Source organism: Arachis stenosperma, chromosome 9 (genome assembly GCF_014773155.1).
Source record: "Arachis stenosperma cultivar V10309 chromosome 9, arast.V10309.gnm1.PFL2, whole genome shotgun sequence".
Taxonomy (NCBI): Eukaryota; Viridiplantae; Streptophyta; class Magnoliopsida; order Fabales; family Fabaceae; genus Arachis; species Arachis stenosperma.
The window spans coordinates 40,322,583-40,328,450 of record NC_080385.1 but is presented as its reverse complement, the minus strand read 5'-3'; the positions used below and the strand labels follow the sequence as shown (position 1 = coordinate 40,328,450).

The 5,868-nt window shown below is 39.4% G+C and overlaps 1 non-coding gene across 1 annotated transcript; it reads left to right on the top strand.

Moving 5' to 3' along the window:
* Positions 1–5,332: 5,332 nt before the first annotated feature.
* Positions 5,333–5,436, top strand: LOC130953348 (small nucleolar RNA R71). The gene has a single exon (XR_009075519.1). It is a non-coding gene; the product is annotated as a small nucleolar RNA R71 (small nucleolar RNA).
* The last annotated feature ends 432 nt before the right edge of the window (positions 5,437–5,868 follow it).

Here is a 5,868-nt window from a genome sequence, read left to right as displayed (position 1 = left end):
GTTAGTTGTGCGAAGTTGTATTTATGCCATGGTATTGAGCACCAAGTCTTTGGAGCCATTACCGGGGATTGTTCTGTGTAAAAGTAGTGATCACAATTTCGTGCACCACTTAGCATCATCCTCCAATAGGATCTTGTGCATGCATCTTGCTGGGCTAATGCCCTTAAGATCACTTTTGGACCACCCAAGAGCTGTCTTGTGTGTCTTAGCACTTGATTAGTGCTTCTCTTCCTGGATTTAGAGCAGAGCTTATGATCACTGGAAAAGTGTCACCTTCTCCCAGAAATGCATATTTCAGGGATGGTGGTAGTGGTTTGAGCTCTGGTTAGGAGGCTTATCTTCTTCCTGAGGAATTTTCAGAATTTTTTATTTCCTTTAGTTCCTCCAGATCAGGCTGAACATCTTTAAAGATGTCATCTAGCTTTGATTCAAGACTTTCAGTCATATTGACCTCCTCCACCAAAGAGTCAATAATATCAGTGCTCATGCAGTCATTTGATGTGTCTGGATGCTGCATAGCTTTGACAACATTCAACTTGAACTCATCCTCATTGACTCTCAGGGTTATTTCCCCTTTTTGTACATCAATGAGAGTTCGTCCAGTTGCTAGGAAAGGTCTTCCTAGAATGAGAGTTGCACTCTTGTGCTCCTCCATTTCCAGCACTACAAAGTCAGTTGGAAAGGCAAATGGCCCAACCTTGACAATCATGTCCTCAATTATGCCTAATGGATATTTAATGGAGCCATCAGCAAGTTGGAGGCATATCCGGGTTGGTTTGACTTCTTCAATCAACCCAAGCTTTCTGATAGTGGATGCAGGTATTAGATTGATGCTTGCTCCAAGGTCACACAGGGCTGTCTTGGTGCAGCACCTTCTAATGTGCATGGTATCACAAGCTTCCTGGATCTAAAGCTTTTCTGGTAAGCTTTTCAAATGACGCACTGCATTCTTCAGTGAGAAATACTTTTTCAGTTTCTCTCCAATCCTTCTTATGACTTAAGATCTCTTTCATGAACTTAGCATAAGAAGGTATTTGCTCAAGTGCCTCTGCAAACGAAATCTTTATTTCAAGAGTCCTTAGGTAGTCTGCAAAGCGGGCAAATTGCTTATCCTGCTCCGCTTGGCGGAGTTTCTGAGGATAAGGCATCTTGGCTTTATATTCTTCAACCTTAGTTGCTGGAGGTTTATTCCTTACAGAAGTGGTTGGAGAAGCCTTTTTAGAGGGGTTACTATCAGCACTCTCAGGTGTCTGATTTCCCATTGGCGTTTGAACGCCAGGATTGGGTGGAAAATGGGCGTTTAACGCCAACTTTTCCCCCTTTTCTGGCATTTGAACGCCAGAACTGGGTAGGGAATGGGCGTTTAACGCCATCTTTCCCCCCTTTTCTGGCATTTGAACGCCAAGAGTATTCCTCTCTGGGCTCTTACTGTCCTCAGAGGGATTTTGGATAGTGATTTGGCTATCCTCTATCAATTGTTCCTTTATTGGCTTTTTGCTACTTTGAGCAGTGTTATTCAATGTCTTCCCACTCCTCAGTTGAACCGCTTGGCATTCTTCTGTTATCTGTTTAGATAGCTGCTGTTTTGCCTGATTCAACTGTGATTCTATGTTCTTGTTAGCAATTTTAGTTTCTAGGAGCATCTCTTTAAATTCTGCTAACTGTTTTGTCATCAGGTGTAATTGCTGATTAAGCTCAATCATCTGTTCTTGAGGACTAGGATCAGTGGCTACTGCCATAACTTCTTCTTTTGTAGAGAACTCATTGCTAGAGTACAAATGTTGATTTCTAGCAACAGTATCTATAAGCTCTTGAGCTTCTTCAATCGTTTTCCTTATATGTATAGATCCACCAGCTGAGTGGTCTAGAGACATCTGAGCTTTTTCTGTAAGCCCATAGTAGAAGATGTCTAACTGTACCCACTCTGAAAACATTTCAGAGGGGCATTTTCTTAGCATACCTCTATACCTCTCCCAAGCATTATAAAGGGATTCATTATCCTCTTGTTTAAAGCCTTGGATGTCCAGCCTTAGCTGTGTCATCCTTTTTGGAGGGTAAAATTGATTCAGGAATTTGTCTGATAATTGTTTTCATGTCTTTATGCTTGCTGTAGGTTGGTTATTCAACCACCTCTTAGCTTGATCTTTTACAGCAAATGGAAACAGTAATAGTCTGTAGACATCCTGATCCACCTCTTTATCACGTACTGTGTCAGCAATTTGTAAGAATTGTGCCAGAAACTCTGTAGGTTCTTCCTGTGGAAAACCGGAATACTGGCAATTTTGCTGCACTATGATAATGAGTTGAGGATTTAGCTCAAAGCTGCTTGCTTTAATGGGAGGTATACAGATGCTACTCCCATATGCAGCTGTCATGGGGTTAGCATATGACCCCAGAGTCCTTCTGGACTGCTCAATTCCACTTAGGTCCATGATGGAGAAAGGGAAATGATATGGATTGCAAGTAGATTATTTATTTATTTATTTATTTATTTTTTATGTTTTTTTAAAAGTGACCGAAAAAAATATATACAATAAAATAAATAGAGAATAAAATAAAATTTCGAAAGTTAACAGAAAATAAGATCAAAGCAAATTGAAAACTGAATCAATTAGTTAATTAAAAAGATTTTGGAATTAGCAATTAAAAAGATATGATTGAGAATTATTTTGAAAAAGATATGATTGAGAAGATATGATTGCAAATAAAAATGATTGAAAAGATATGATTTTGAAAATCTTTGACTAATTCAATGCAAAATTTCGAAAATAATGAGTAAAACAAGGAAAGGATATTTTTTTATTTTTAAATTTTAATGAGGAAAGAGAAAAACAACAGAACGATACTGAACTTAGAAATTTTAGATCAAAACAAAGAGAACAAACAAGAAAACTTTGAATGTCAAGATGAACACCAAGAACACTTTGAAGATCAAGATGAACACCAAGAACAAATTTTTGAAAAAATTTTAAGTGAATAAAAGCACAAAAGACACCAAACTTAAAATATAAAACTAAACTCAAATAAAAGACTCTAAACCAACAAAAATAAAACAGTCCTAATCTAAGCAACAAGATAAGCCGTCAGTTGTCCAAACTCGAACAATCCCCGGCAACGGCGCCAAAAACTTGGTGCACGAAATTGCAATCACACTTTTGCAATCCCGCACAACTAACCAGCAAGTGCACTGGGTCGTCCAAGTAATACCTTACGTGAGTAAGGGTCGATCCCACGGAGATTGTCGGCTTGAAGCAAGCTATGGTTATCTTGTAACTCTTAGTCAGGATATCAAAAATTATCAGGATTGATTGTGAAAAGCAAAAGATCATGAAATAAGTACTTGTTTTGCAGTAATGGGGAATAGGTTGAGGTTTTGGAGATGCTCTGTCTTCTGAACCTCTGCTTTCCTACTGTCTTCTTCTTCAAGCACGCAAGGCTCCTTCCATGGCAAGCTGTATGTAGGGTTTCACCGTTGTCAATGGCTACCTCCCATCCTCTCAGTGAAAATGTTCAACGCACCCTATCACGGTACGGCTATTCAGCTGTCAGTTCTCGATCATGTCGGAATAGAATCCAGTGATTCTTTTGCGTCTGTCACTAACGCCCCACAATCGCGAGTTTGAAGCTCATCACAGTCATTCAATCATTGAATCCTACTCAGAATACCACAGACAAGGTTTAGACCTTCCGGATTCTCTTGAATGCCGCCATCAATTCTAGCTTATACCACGAAGATTCTGATTAAGGAATCCAAGAGATATCTACTCAATCTAAGGTAGAACGGAGGTGGTTGTCAGGCATGCGTTCATAGTTGAGAATATGATGAGTGTCACGGATCATCACATTCATCCGGGTTAAGAACAAGTGATATCTTAGAACGGAAGCAAGCATGATTGAATAAGAAATAGTAGTAATTGCATTAATCCATCAAGACACAGCAGAGCTCCTCACCCCCAACCATGGGGTTTAGAGACTCATGCTGTAGAAGATACAATGAGAAACGTGTAAAGTGTCATGAGGTACAGATACAATGTCAAAAGATCCTATTAATAGTGAACTAGTAACCTAGGGTTTACAGAGATGAGTAAATGACAGAAAAATCCACTTCTGGGCCCACTTGGTGTGTGCTTGGGCTGAGCGATGAAGCATTTTCGTGTAGAGACTCTTTCTGGAGTTAAACGCCAGCTTTTGTGCCAGTTTGGGCGTTTAACTCCAATTTTTATGCCAGCTCCAGCGTTAAACGCTGGGAATTCTGAAGCTGATTTGCAACGCCGGTTTGGGCCATCAAATCTCGGGCAAAGTATGGACTATTATACATTGCTGGAAAGCCCAGGATGTCTACTTTCCAACGCCGTTGAGAGCGCGCCAATTAGGCTTCTGTAGCTCCAGAAAATCCACTTTGAGTGCAGGAAGGTCAGAATCCAACAGCATCTGCAGTCCTTTTCAGTCTCCGAATCAGATTTTTGCTCAGGTCCCTCAATTTCAGCCAGAAAATACCTGAAATCACAGAAAAACACACAAACTCATAGTAAAGTCCAGAAAAGTGAATTTTAACTAAAAACTAATAAAAATGTAATAAAAACTAACTAAAATATACTAAAAACATACTAAAAACAATGCCAAAAAGCGTACAAATTATCCACTCATCACTTTCTTACTCAGCTGGCCCACTTGTGTCTCCAAACTTCTAATGGAGGACCTTGTTTCACTCATAAAACTTAAAGTGGCCTTAGACAGATCAGAGACTATGTTTGCTAAGTTAGAGGTGCTCTGCTCAGAAGTCTCTATCTGATGCTGAGAAGATGATGGAAAAGGTTTGCCATTGCTAAACCTGTTTCTTCCACCATTATTAAAGCCTTGTTGAGGCTTTTGTTGATCCTTCCATGAGAAATTTGGGTGATTTCTCCATGATGAATTATAAGTGTTTCCATAAGGTTCACCCATGTAATTTACCTCTTCTATTGCAGGGTTCTCAGGATCATAAGCTTCTTCTTCAGAAGATGCCTCTTTAGTACTGTTGGATGCATTTTGCCATCCATTCAGACTTTATGAAATCATGTTGACTTGTTGAGTCAACATTTTGTTCTGAGCCAGTATGGCATTCAGAGCATCAATTTCAAGAACTCCCTTCCTCTGAGACATCCCATTATTCACGGAATTCCTCTCAGAAGTGTACATGAATTGGTTATTTGCAACCATGTCAATGAGTTCTTAAGCTTCTGCAGGCGTTTTCTTTAGGTGAATGGATCCACCTACAGAATGGTCCAATGACATCTTGGAAAACTCAGATAGACCATAATAGAATATATCTAATATGGTTCATTCCGAAAACATGTCAGAAGGACACTTTTTGGTCATCTGCTTGTATCTTTCCCAAGCTTCATAGAGGGATTCACCATCTTTTTGCTTGAAGGTCTGAACATCCACTCTAAGCTTGCTCAGCTTTTGAGGAGGAAAGAATTTATCCAAGAAGGCCATGACCAGCTTATCCCAAGAGTCCAAACTATCTTTAGGTTGTGAGTCCAACCATGTTCTAGCTCTGTCTCTTACAACAAAAGGGAAAAGCATGAGCCTGTAGACTTCAGGATCTACTCCATTAGTCTTAACAATATCAAAAATCTGTAAGAACTCAGTTAAAAACTGATAAGGATTTTCAGATGGAAGTTCATGAAACTTGCAATTATGTTGCATTAAAGCAACTAATTGAGGTTTCAGCTCAAAATTATTTGCTCCAATGGCAGGAATTGAGATGCTTCTTCCATCAAACTTGGACGTGGGTTTAGTAAAATCACCAAGCATCCTCCTTGCATTATTGTTGTTGGGTTCGGCTGCCATCTCCTTCTCTTGTTCGAAAATTTCAGAAAGATT